Source organism: Camelus dromedarius, chromosome 3 (assembly GCF_036321535.1).
Source record: "Camelus dromedarius isolate mCamDro1 chromosome 3, mCamDro1.pat, whole genome shotgun sequence".
In the NCBI taxonomy this organism is placed as follows: domain Eukaryota; kingdom Metazoa; phylum Chordata; class Mammalia; order Artiodactyla; family Camelidae; genus Camelus; species Camelus dromedarius.
In genome coordinates this window covers 14457633-14472328 of record NC_087438.1, presented here as the reverse complement: position 1 = coordinate 14472328, position 14696 = coordinate 14457633, and the positions used below count along the sequence as shown (strand labels likewise).

The window sequence follows — 14696 nt, the reverse complement described above, 5'->3', positions numbered from 1 at the left end:
TTTTACTCCTTGAGTTTTTGGGGGGGATAATTAAATTTATTATTTATTTTTAATGGAAGTACTGGAGATTGAACCCAGGACCTTGTGCAAGCTAAGCATGTGCTCTACCACTGAGCTATAACTCCTCCCTTGTGATAATTGTGAAGCACTTTTTGATTAAGGACTCCTGAAGGATTCAGTATGCAAACTAGCTCATAAGTCACAAATATCAGTATTATTATTGGCAAATTTCATTGAATATTGATGGTTTGGTTGTAGCATTTAAGCTTGAGAATTATTATATTTGCAATTAGCATTAGTCTTTTTAATAGTCCAGGCAAACTGTTGCATTATACTAAATGTAAATAATAAGAAGACTTCATAAAGTATTATTTTAATTGATTGCATTTTGAGCATTTTTGCATTGCTGTTACTTTTTAAAATAAATATTTAGGTTAAAAAAATATGCTTGAATGATTTACCTCTGAATAGGTAGGATTAATATACAATTGATTCTACACAGTGTCATATGTTTATATATTTATAGTTAGGTAAGGAAAATTAAAAGAACCATGACCTCTTTCTCAGGCAGTAGTTAAACAATGAAAGAACTCACATCTGATGAAAATGATAAAGTCCCTTCTCTAGTATACGACAAGCAGATGAATAGTATTTTGATCACAATAGAAACATGAAAAATATTCAGGAAAAAGTATTAGTTACATTTGTAATAAAATAGAGATTAAATTTCAAATTCACTGGGTAGATTTACAAAATAACAGAGTAAGAGGAAGTAACTGAGGGAATAAGGAGGACTGGTAACTCTTTAAAAAATCATTAATTTGGGAAAATTTTTCTAGACAATAAAAATTTTTAATTATAAAGATCACATCTTTATGTTATATTGTTAATGGATCAAGGAAAAAATACATGACCTTTTTCTGAGGTCATTTTTTTTTCCCCAGTAGTATAGTTTTCATATAGAAGGTTGTGGGGGAGGATATATCTCAGGGATAGAGTGCATGCTTAGCATGACAAGGTCCTGGGTTCAATCCCAAGTATTTCCATTAAAAAAAAAAAAAACGTAGAAGGTTCTATTGTCTTTGAATGATCCATGAAAAAATGTGACATAAGAGGAGCCATTTAATGGAGGATACTCATATTGCCTTTCCATATACTTTCTTAGACTCACACAAGAATAGAAAAATGGGATTAAAAAGTGACTTCTGTGAACATTACTAGTGTATTTCTCTGCATAATGGCATACAAGTATTCCCATCATCTTAGCTTTAAAATTCATTATCTCAATTACTTTCTCTCTGCACTGAAAAGTGAGAGTCAGTTTGACCAAAATATTTTGAAATTGTGATAGGTTTTTAAGAACAGGAGGAAACTTCCGTGGGGAACATTGTGAACTGATTTTGTATACTTATGCCATCCTCTTTGAACGATGCAATTTTGAAGTATTATTTTTATTTGGTATTGGATGTAATTTTACATTGATAAATTATAGGAACTCAGTTAAAAAGAAAAAAAAAAAAAAAAAAGGAAAGCTACTAGCTGTGCTTTTCTTCCAAATAGAAAGTAGAATGAACACACTGTTCTCTGCTAAGGAAGGAACATGCAATTCTGGAGATGAACAGCAGTGGACCACTGCCCTCCATGATGCCTCGTTATCATTACTATGGCATCTTCCACCCATAGCAAGAGAGCTGCTCGTGTACCAGTAGGTATTATTCATGCAGAACATACGTATCCGTGATGAAATAGGTCATTCACTCACTTCTTTTTTTTAACTTTAAAATAAAATATTTAATGTCTACAAATGAATACTTTGAAAAAGCATACAGAGTAAAACCCAACGGTAAAATGATAATTTATGTATCCACAGACCAGCTGAGTTTCTACAGCTTCTTCTCTGATCTCATTTCCTTCCCTTCTTCCCTTGCGTAATCAGTAAGCTGAAGTTTGTGTCAGTAATTCCTTTGCTTTCTCTAAAGGTTTGCAAAATTGCCTCTGAAATCCAGTTTTTTTTTTTTTTTTGCTCTTCAAATTTATGTAAGTAAGTTGATGTATATTTCCTATACTGACGTTTTTCCCCTGAGATCATCACAGTTGATGTAAGTAGCTGTAATTCAGTCAGTTTTACTGCTCTGTAGTATCACATTGTATGACGCTGCCACATTCTCTTTTTTGTTGTTGTTAATATACTCTGTGTTATGGACACAAGAGTAATTTCCACACATTTCCCTCCTATGCTTTTCCTATCATAGTAGACTTGTATAAAGTCTCTCTGGAGTAAATGCTAAGAGTAAATTTTCCAGGAAATACCAGTTCCTCCACAAGGAACAAATAGAGAGTTTCACCTCCATCAGTAATGTATAAGTTGGCCATTATCCACATATTTACTAATGTTTGGTATCACTGTTTTTTGTTTGTATTGAGTGTCAAGTTGAGCTGTCTATTCACCAATGAGGATTATCGTATGTTATGGTTTTATGGAATAGTTATTTCCCTTTTCTATGGCATGCCTATTCAGTAATTTTTGTCATTTTAAAAATCATATTGCTATTTTTAGCGTAAGGATTTAGAGTAGTTTTAAAGTTTTTTTTGTCATCTTATATTTAATGCCTACTGATCCATTATAAGATATTTGTGTTGAAAATATCAACTATGATATGTAGCTTGTGTTCACTTTCTTAACAGAGGATTTTGCTGGGCCAATTTTTAAAATTTAAATTAGAATTTTTTTATTAATTTCTTTACATTTGGGAACTTTTGTGATGTATGTGAAACATTTACCTACTCCCAAAGCATAAAAAACAGCCCTCTAGTTGTTTTTTTTTCTGTAAGTTTTTCTCTTAGAGTTCACTATCTGCAGTTGTAGATTTACTTTCTGTTGTGCAATATGGGGATGCTTTTAATTTTTTCCTATATGTTTAGCCCATTATCTAAGCAATATTTATTGAAAAGCTTATCTTGTTTTGCTAATACCACCCCAGTTGTACGTTAGGTACTCACAAATGCTTTTTTTCCCTGGGCTCCTTGTTCTGGTTGACGAGTCTACTTGTCTCTCTTAATGTCAGCAGTGCACTGAAATAACTACAATAGTGTTTATTATATGGAAGAATTTTGTTACTTATTATCATATTCAAGTTCAAAACTGTGTTTTGACTGTGTTTAAATCTTTTCACACCTATGTATTTCAAAACTGGAGAATTCCTAAAATAATTTGGAATTTCATTGAAACTGTTGGGAAAACTCTGGTGAGAAATTAGATCCTTACAGTAACTCAATCTGTTTTTTCAATGATGAGAAGATAGAAAAACTTATATGTAGGGAAATAAATGTAATCCTGTCACTTTCTTTCTTGTAAGTTGAAACTTTCATCATGACTAAGTCCTTTTTTTTAAACTCAACAAATATTTTCTTCTTTTGTCCTAAAACCAACATTTTTGTGGTGTAAATATAGCAATGCACCAATTTATTTTTGGTTATTTTTGCTGTGTTTTTGACCTTTTTCCAGCCTTATGTTTTAGATGAGTTTCTTCTAAACCATTTTCAACTATACTTCATTTAATATGACAACTTTTGTCATTTAGCAGAAGATTTACTTCTACTTATTTTATTATTACATATGCAATATATGATGTTGGATTTAACAACAACAACAAAAAATCCCACCTAATACTGTGAATTTGGGCATGTTTATAAATTCTCATGGGAAATTTTTTTTTCTTTATTTTCCTGCCAATGCCTAGAAGCAGAGGGAGTTGTATATTTTTAATTCAACATTATTCTGAAACTATAGCCCTTTCAGTCCCAGGTTTTGTGGGATATGTGTAAGTGTGTGTTTGTTGTTGTTGTTTTGTTGTCTGTTGCTTTGCTTCCTTGTTTCTTATTTAGTGTCTACTCAGAAGAAGGCCCTGGGTTTTGTCCTTGGAGACCTGATCCCTTCAAGTTCACGCATATTTATGTGCTGATTCACTGGGATCAGCAAACACCTCCTGAATTTTCACATGACTCACCCTCTAGTCTGACTATTTCATATCTTGGTACCAACTCATGGATACACTTAATATTTTGTTTTAACATATTCTCTCCAGCATTTAAATTGATTTCTATGGGAATCTAGTCTGCCTTATTTCTGGATAAGGATATCTATTATTTTACATAGTTGTGCATATGTACAGTACATATGGATGATACAGTAACTATTGTACTTTTTGAATTAAAACCATAAAAAGTAATCCTATTTGTAAATTTTACATTAAAAAATCAAATACTTGAAGAGTACTTGAAAAAAAAGTATTTTTCTTGCAAGTTACTATTCCTAATCATTTGTATTTTATTTAATAATATTTTCATGATAAAAATTGCTGAAAGTATTCGGATTTAAGAAAAACAAATAAATTTCTCTAGATCTCACAAATAAAGTAATTGATTTGCTTACGGTATACTAAGCAGTATTGTTTTGATGAAATCCCTTCTATAATTAGTATTTTCTTGTCCAATTTACTCCAGATTTTTGGTAGTTATTTTGAGTGTTAATTTCAATCTATTGCTTTTCCTCAACCTCCTATTTTAAGATTTTTTTAAATTTAATGAAAAATATAGATTGGTTTTTATCCTGCTATTGAAACTGGTTTTTTTAAAGCCAAAATTGAAGGAACATGTCAAATCACAATCTTGTTCCTAGCACTCAAGTGATATCAACTTCCAGCAAAGAAGGAAATACAGTTTTTTCCATATTGCTAAACATTTACTATATTTCTACTGACTCATGCCTTTCATTTAATTTAATGTGCATGAGGTTACAACCACATTCAGAACTAGGTTCTTTTACTCCTCAATACGTTTTTTATCAAGAGGTCAACATATCTACTTATCTTCGAATACCATGAGGCAGGACTCCTTAGAGTCTTAAAATTGAAGTCCCAAAGATCTTTGGTTCATATGACTTACATAAATCAATATGTACTACTGAGAAATAAATACTGAGGAATTTTTTAAATTAATTTTTAAATGAACAGTACGTTTGGCATAGTTTTACTTTTTTTCCCCAAATCTCTTTAGTGTCTGGCTTACCATACCTGCTTCTACATTCACTCTGTTATGATATGCTGTTTAGCTGAAGTATATGAAAATAAAAATCTGGCCTCACTCAGACCTGTAATTGAGAAAGGGGGCATTTTAATATATTTTTCAGATCATTTTGAGTTTATCTGATACTACACCAAAACTCAACAATTGAATTTTTTTTTTACCTCTGCATGATTTTAAATATTATACATTGGTCATTTGAGAAATATTGGATCACCAAGATATGTAGATCTTCCAAATATTGACAAATTTCATTTTAAAAAATCAGATTTGCTAACATTGCCAATAATCTCATCAGAAAAGTTTTTTAAGAATTGGAAAGCTGTTAAACTCATGGGGAAACTCACAAGTTTTAGAACATTTAAAATTTGACTTGAAATATTGAATCATTGGCATGAAATACTGTCAGGGATTTTTACTGAAGCAGCAGGCTCCCTCTGTTCACCTTCAAGGAAATGCCTACAAACAGCAAATTTCAAGTACTCACAGTTTAACTGACATCATGTTAAGTAAAAACAGTATTCCAGGCACAAAAAAAAAAAAAAAAAGAGCAGCAACTTTAACTCACTTTGGAGATGACCATCACACTTCAGACCCCAGCAGAAGTGTCACATGGGCATTTCATATTTCTTCACACAGAAAATGAAAATGATATATTCAAGGATATACATTTATTTATATATTTTTTCCTCATATAGGAAAAGCTGAACTTTTTTTTCTCTTTCTCTCCCTTTCTTCTTTGCTCTTTTTCCTTCTCTCTCCATTTTTCTGCAAGTGTAGATTGCTGAAGAACATAATGATGCTTAGTACAGGAGGGAGCCACTTCCTTGATGTACGTTAGAAAACCAGCATTTTCAGTTACCTTTTTGTTTAATCATCAGTAGCACTGACAACAAAATGCAAATAGTAAATGTAACACTGAATTACTATTAAAATAGTTTTGACCTCACACCTCTCTGGATAGGATCTCAGGGGTCTCCAGGGGTCTAGGGATAACACTTCAAGAAGTGCAGCCTTAATGCAATTTCTGTGTCACATTTTCAGCACCCTAGATTTAATGCAAATATATCATACAGAAATAACATAAAATCAGTCATTACTTAGATAGACATTTTAATGAATAGTATTTTACATAACATAATTATCACTCTCTGTTATTATGTCTCTTCCAACATTGTGCAAACACACTGAAGGGGACTCATCTAGTTATTGCTCTGTGAGCCCTTTATGCCAAGGCTACTAAATCATTATCATTTAAGAAAATAATTAGCACATCTCATTACCTAATGAAGATGATGACCATTAAAATTCTTTCCAATTTACGGTTTCCCCTTTATCACAATTTAACAACAATGTCGTTTCAGGGTAATAACAAAAATTGGCTTACAAATGACCCTTATACTAATGAATGAACAGCACCTTGTTTAGGAGCACAGGATTATTTACTCATTGCACTCCGAATTATATTATGTAGGAGGGTTGTATTTCTGATGCCCTTCCAATGTGATTTTGTCAAAATGTTCTGCTTTGAAATTTACATTAAAAGTACAAAGCCAAACCTCATAGAGTATGACTATTTTTCTTTAGCAATCCTTACTTATGGAGTAGAGACTATTTCTAACATTCAGAATTATAAAGTGAAGGATGAATTATAATGATCAACGCATATAGACTATAAAAGCATTTCACAAGTAAAATACCCTTATTTTAAAATTCAAAATTTTCAATTTGTTCAACTCATTTTGTTTCTCTATTTTTTTCATATTTGTAACATATGAACACATTTAAAAATATCTGAAAAATTTTAAAATGTTCTACTGATCATTATCAACATTCACAAGAGGATAATACAGAAGGGAAACATCTTTTGGGGTTGCTAAAATCAATGCATTTACATTTAACTACATAAATCAAAAAGGTGAATTAAAAATACACTGATTCCTAATATCACTTGGAAAGTAGTTTCATTAGTTTTCTGTTGCTGTGAACAAATTACCACAAACTTAGATTAAAACATCTATTTGCTATTTCATAGTTTCTGTTAATCAGGAATCCAAGCCTGGGTTAGCTGGCTTTCACAAGGCTGAACAATGCATCAAAAGGGACTACGAGTCCATCTGAGGCTCAGGATCTTCTTCTAAGCTCATTCTTGGTTGGCAGAAATTAGCTCCATGCAGTTCTAGAACTGAAAACCCCATCTTCTTGCTGGCTATCAAGCAGATGTCTCTCTCAGCTTCTAAAGGCAGTCCTCAAGTTCTAATCAAACATGCCAACTTACTTCTACAAAACCAGCAGGAGAATCAGCCTGCTATGGAGAATCTTATATAGCATAACATAATCAGGACTGACTGTCCCATCTTATGCTTATTCTTCCCCACATTCAGGTGGAGGTAATTATACCAGGCCAGCACACCAGGGGGCAAGAACTGCCACTCTCTGCCCTCCAACTATTAAGACCATCTCAAACGCAAATTATACACTGCCCCCCCCCTCAACCCGACCCAGGGATCCTAAGAGTTTTATTTCATTACAACATCAGCTCAGAGTCCAAAATCTAAATCAGATCCAGGTGTTCGTGATAGACCTGAATGTCTATTGGGCAGAGCTCCTGGGGTACATTCTTCTCCATTTGAAGACATGGAAAATTAAAGTGACAAGTTATCAGCCACCATACGCCTGACTTAATATGGCAGGAAAGGAACAGAAGTTATAAATATTCTGATTCAGAAAAGAAATGGAAAGTAAACATGAATAACTGGTCCATAATCTTTCTGAAATGTTTTTTCTTCCCCACTTGGGTATTAAAGCCTGGACGAAAGCTTTTGTGACTCCTGGCCTCACTCCTTGGTCTTTTGGTTGAGAAAAACCTGTAGGTACATTCTTAATGTCTTAAAAGGCACTTAATGTGACTAAATCCTCTGACCTTTTGATCTTTCTAAGGTTTTTAACTAAAAGTTGTGTAGTCTTTTTTCTATGCCACATTTTCGGCCTTCATTTATGACTCTTGGTATATGTTGCCATCTAGGTAATCCAGTAACTTTAAAGCCATCCTGTTCTGCTGCCTTTTATTTAGAGATCTCCCCCCTCACTCTATCTCTCTCCTCTTACATTTTATTACAATAGCAGTAATAAACCAGGCAGCTCTTTTGGCATTTAGCTAAAGGTCCATGTCTATCATTTATAAGTATCCCCACAGAACTACAGGGCACAGTTTTCCGAATCTCTGTCACTGTATCACAGAGGTTTCCCCTCGTCTAGTTTTCAGTAACATGTTCCTCATTTCCTTTCGAAACTTCTCTGGCAGGCTCTTCCAAATCCAGATTTCAAACTCAGTCTGTTCAAAGGAATTTAAGGCTTTCCCTCTCATGTTCCTTAAACATTGTCCAGTCTCCATCAACTTCCTGATTTCAAAGATACTCACACTTTTTTTTAAAAGTATTTTTGTTGTTGCTGTAGTAGCAGCACCTCAATTCCAAGTACCAAAACCTGGATGCACTTGCTATGCTGTGTAGCAAATTATTTGAAAGATTCTATGGGTCAGGAGTCTGGGCATGGTTTCACCATATTCTCTGCTCAGGGTTTCACTAGCTAAAATGGTATGACTCTCAGGTTCAAAATACCTGGAGTTCACTTTGATGACTAATGCCAGCTTTCTCTGAGATTATTGAACCCCGAACCGGCCAGAAGCCATTTCTTGGCTATGCAGGTATTTTAGAACTATATTTCTGCCTAACGGTTACGACATGGGGCATATGTATGGCAATGATAATGATAATCATAAACATTTACATCACAGGAATTGAATATTGCATTGAAACATAATTAGAAGTTACTATGACTATGAATGCCACAGTTAATTTGTTCATGAATTACTTAGTGGATTATTGCAAATTCAGTATAACATTTCATTATTCTTTAGAAGCTAAACAGAGCATCCAAGTTTATGTGAAGTTTTAGCATTACAGGTACTTAACTTTTCACATGACAGATTTTCCCCTTCTACATTTAAATTCAGCTATTGGAATGCTGCTGAAACCAATATGGTATAGGAAGACAGCAAACTAAATGAGTGAATAATTGATGAGGGAACTCTCTCTGTACCTCCTCCATTTAAAAAAATCTGGTTGATTGTATATGTGTTTTGTTGTTATGAAAACCTCTCACCCAGTGGCTCGTCTGATACTATTGCTCTTCCAGTGAAGCCTTTCTCAACACTTCCTGTGCTGTGCTTGGCTGTGATGCTTTATTACTGTTACACTGTGGTCTCCTCCTTGTATATCTTGTCTGTCCAGCTTGTATCACAAAGCCTGGTGGGTAGTAAGTTAGCCATTAATATCTGGATGGATACGTGAATGAACTAAATGTGTACAGAACTAAGTTGTTTTAATGTTTAGAATTGTAATGTTTTGATAACAGGATCTGAAAAGCCAAAATCTGTGGTAGCATCTGGCCGACTTGACTTCTCCAGTGGACTTCTTGCTTTGATCCTCAGGTTTTTTCTTTTTCCCCTGGAGATAAATGTGTTTTATTTTATTCTCTGATTCTCTTTTCTGTCTCCTTTTAAAATGGAGTTTCACTGAAAAAAGCGTTGATAACCTGTGTTCTATCTTGGAGTTTTATCCATTTCTATGACTATATTATTATTTTGATTTGGTTTACTTCTACATTTACACCTTTATCTATATCTATCAATGTTCCAGTCCCCTTTAAATGTCTACATGGATATATTTTTATCTTGGAATCTCTCTCTCTCTCTCCCTGTTTCCCCTCTACACACACACACACACACACACACACACACACACACACCTTTTAATTTCATGGAATTATCACAGCTTTTCAACTTTCAGGCTCCCTTGTCTAATAAAGTACCCAGTCATAGAGACTCTTAGTTAACAGTGTTCTTATTCATTTTTCCTCCTCATTTCCATTCCTATCACCCCAATTAACACAATTGTTTATTCTTACATCTACAATGGTAGTGATGCATATAATAATGGGTCTTCACACCTCTGTCTGTTCCCTCATTCTTCATATACATACCATGTGCTACCCTTCCATTGCTGTTTATAAATCTCTAATCATTCAATGCATCAAAGTCTTTTCATCCTGAAGTAAAATCTTGGGGCAGAGCCAGACACACAATTTATAAAATTTCCATAGATGATTCTTATATATAATTAGGCACTAAGAAGCTATAAGAAAATTTAATCTAGAAAATAAATGATGAAAATCTATTTTGAAAGAATACTCTTAAATTAGTATCCTAGCCTTAGAATAAAGGTAGACTATTCTGTCAAGTGCTCATGAGTCACTTTGCCAATACAGCCTTGTCTCTCATTGTTCTTTTCTGTGATGTTACGTCCATTTTCCTCTGATGTTTTGGGGGCATTATCCTCCTCCTATAAATATTACATATTTTCAAGCATTAACTATGTAATAGTCATATGTACCTGATCACTATTATGCCATGAATATGTCCCCATTTTCTTAAAATCTTCAGGTATAATTTTATTGGCTATATACAACTATATTTTAATTTTGAATATTTTATATTATTTTAAATGGTCTCTTTATTACAAAACAATCTCTAATGAATCTTTCTATAGGTAAATGTTTGCCTGAATTTAAAATCATTCTTGTGGATATTGCCCAATTGATTGACACCAAATCATAATCTGGAGTTTCACAATTCTATGCATGTTCATAACTCCCCAGATCATGAAGTTTAATATTTTGGCTCCCTTCAAAGTACCCTCTAGGTCAAAGAATCAGACTTTACCAAAACAGAAAAGGAAAGTAACTTGCTGACAGTCATGCAGCTAGTATTTATATAACTTGTTCTTAAGCAAGTGATCTGACTTCAGAACTGATTGCCTTCCCACCATATGTACAGTAAAGCTGCAGAGTGTATGTGCTGTATTGCAGGTTAACTTACCTTTTGAGAAGACTAGGAGATGGAGATTACTGTGCCCAAATCATGAAAGAAATAATTGATACATTGGACTTCATTAAAATTAAAAACTTCTGCTCTGGAAGAGACAATGCCAATAGAATAAGTAGAAAAACCACAGACTGGAGGAAAATATTTGCAAAAGATTCTTATCCTAAATATACAAAGAGCCCTTAAAACTCAACAGTAAGAAAACAAACATTATAATTTAAAAATGGGGCAAAGACCTTAATGGATATATCACTGAAGAGGATATAAAGATAGAAAATAAATATATGAAAAAATGTTCCATACTGTATGTCATCAGGGAAATGTAAAATAAAAAAAAAGATACCACTAAAACCTATTAAAATTGCCAAACTCCAGAGCACTGATAACAGCAAATGATAGTGAGGATGTGGAACAGTAAGAATTCCCATTTACTGCTGGTAGGAATGCAAAACGGTATAGTCACTTTGGAAGTTTGATTACTTTTTACAAAACTAACATACTATACAATTCAAAATCATAGTGCTGGATATTTACCCCCAAAACTGGAAAACTTAACAACCACACAAAAACCTGCACACAGGTATTTATGGCAGTTTTATTCATAATTGCCAAATCTGGATGCAACCAAGCTGTTTCTTCAGTGGATGAGTGGATAAATAAACTGTGCTACATCTAGATAATGGACTATTATTCAGCACTAAACAATGAGCTATCAAACTATGCAAAGACATGAAGAAAACTTACATATATATTACTAAATGATAGAAGCCAATCTGGAAAGGCTATATACTGTGATTTCAACTACATAGCATTCTGAAAAAGGTAAAACTTTGAAAACTACGAAAAGTTCAATGTTTGCCAGGAATTGAGGGGAGAGGGGAATGAATAGTTAGAGCCATTCAAGGGCACTGAAATTACTCTGCATGATACCATAATAATTAATACATGTCATACATTTCTCCAAACCCATAATATGTACAATTCCAAGAGTGAACCATATGTAAACTATGGACTTTAGGTGATTATGATGTGTCAATGTAGATTTATAAATTGTAACAAATATACCACTCTTGTTGGGGATGGGGATAATGAGGGAGGCTATGCAGGTGTGGGGGTAGAGGGTATATTGAAAATCTCTGTACCTTCCTTTCAATTTTGCTGTGAGCCTTAAACTGCTCTAAAACACTAATGTTTTAATAAAATAAAATTATATCAAAGGATTATATTATTAATTGTATTATGCTGCTGTGTCTCTTTTTTGTCATTATTTTTGGACAACCCGGAAAGACTTTAGCTTTTACGAAGATATAATAAGCCTGCAATTTAGAGATTTGAAATCAAGCAGAATACAATATAATATGAATAGCTTTGAAACAGTGACCTATATAGTAAGTGAGAATACATTTTAATGTAACTATGTATATATTTTCTAACATATTCCTTCTCTAGTTAAAAATGTACTTTTTTTTATTATTTTAAGAGCTCAGAAGTGCAAACTAGTACTTGTTGAAATTTTATCTAAAATAATTGCTGCATTTAAAAAATATTAGGCCCATAGAAATATCTGAAGGAGAAGCAAGATAGTGTGATTTAATAGGAAGTACAATATATATTTCCTAGTAAGGGGACAATATTATAAATCCTTTCCTGGAAATATTTGACTGAATTGTTTTCTTAAATTTGAATGAATGTTTGCAACACAGAAGATGGCGTTATTTATTTATTGGTGACATCTCCTGGTTGACTGAACAATTTTCAGTAAGCTTAATTCTTAGCTAAGAATGATTGTAAAATAATTTTCTTTTGCCAGATTTTAAATAGTTTATATTAGAGAACTGTGTCACAGTTAGAGTCAGTTTTGGCATTAGGGCACACACATGGAAGAGAGTGCCGCGTTTCCTATGGTAGCGATGAAGCAGAGGTGAAATGATCAGCCATATGCTATTGGTCTTATTCTCAATAGCCTATGTTAATTTTTGCAGACAATGTAAGCTACGCACAAATAAGTCCCTATGTGCTGACATATGAGTTTCCTCCTGGTAGAGTATTCAAATAACCCAATACTTTAAAATTACTCCTTATGAACGTTTGTTGCTTTTCAACTTAAATCAGGCACACAAGTGTTGCAGGGGGACCATGTGTCATGCACTGTTAATGAGTAATTCTAGGCTCTAATAACAGGGCAGCTGAACACTGTATCATCACTAGTTCCTAAACTCAAACTTAGAAATCAGTCACATTGAGTTTTACTTCTTATTTTAGGAAAGGCCATATTGAAAAGGTGAGTGTTCTAAAATATAGCATGAGAGAACATACATGTTGGAAGTCTTGGGAGCCTGAAGTTTCTAAGAAGTGTGTATTCTAAAGGAAGCTCAGACATTTTGCTTTCAACAGGTAGATAGATGATAGACAGACTGTTAACTGAGATCTCCAAACTACTTCCAATCTCTTTCTCTTAATGGTGCTCCCAGGACATCACAGGACATCTTCCCAGGGTTCCTGACTTAATGATGATTCCTTCTCTTTCTTCTGACCTTAAAGGGCTCAGTCTTAACTTTCATTTCTGTTTATACTCCATCCTTAGGTTATCACTTCCAGACTCATGGTACATTACCAAATATTTTTCTTCAGCTCTATTTTTTTTATCCTGGCCGTCAAAGTCATCTATCTTGATGTTTCTCCTTGGATCTTGGATGAATGTCAATAATTCTTAACCTCTTTCTGTCTATTTTTTATAGCACTTCAATTATCTGAAATACAATACATATTAACTTACTTGGCTATGCATTTGTGTCTTCAACCCCTCACCCTCACAAGATGTAAGTACCATGAGGGCAGGGTGTTTTTGTCTCTTTTGTTCACTGCTGTATCTGCAGTATGAACAAGAGTGTTTGGCACATAATAGGTATGCAGTAAATAATTGTTGAATGAACGATCTATCCCTATTAACTTATTTCCAAAGTATTTGAGGCATCTATTTGATGTTTATAAATGTAATTTTATCAGTTTTAGGAAAAAGATCATATCAAATTGCATCACAACCTAATGACTCGTTAAGCTGATTTTAACTAAGAATAAGAAGAATTCTTATGCTGTTTACTTTTAGGTTCTGAAAGACCTTTACTACCCTCTGAGAGCACAATTCACCTGTTATTTTTCTTCTCTTAATATTGTCTTTTCAATGTTAATGCTGAAATACAACTGAAATTATGTTGTGCACATTATAAAATATGAAATGATTTTATTAGTTTACTCAAATATCTATTTGTCACAATTTTAGTACAATATGCCTCGTATTGATTTATAAAACTCCCTTGTTTTATATTCTATGGTTAAACTTCATTCTGTTTCTTGCATTTCTATTCTGATATGTTTTTCAGATTCTACTGATTTCAAGGTCCATTAATTATTGAATTTATAATGCATATTATCAATAATTAGTATTATCATAAATATTATTTTACTATTTAAAATCACTACTAATATTTTATATTTTAATATTGACTATGCATTAGTCACAATGTTACAGGCTTCGAATGGATTATAACATTTAAGTTAATACTCATGCCTGTACAAAGAGGGTATTGCATCCATCTTAATCAATTCATGTAATGATGGTTCAGAGAATGTATTTTAATTGTCCAAAGTCACAAAGCTAACAACTGAGAGA

General features: G+C 33.2%; 1 protein-coding gene across 2 annotated transcripts in view; it reads left to right on the top strand.

The window, feature by feature from the left end:
- The window catches only part of CDH18 (cadherin 18), an 885120-nt gene that overhangs the window by 239691 nt on the left and 630733 nt on the right, over positions 1-14696 (top strand). The window lies entirely within an intron of this gene.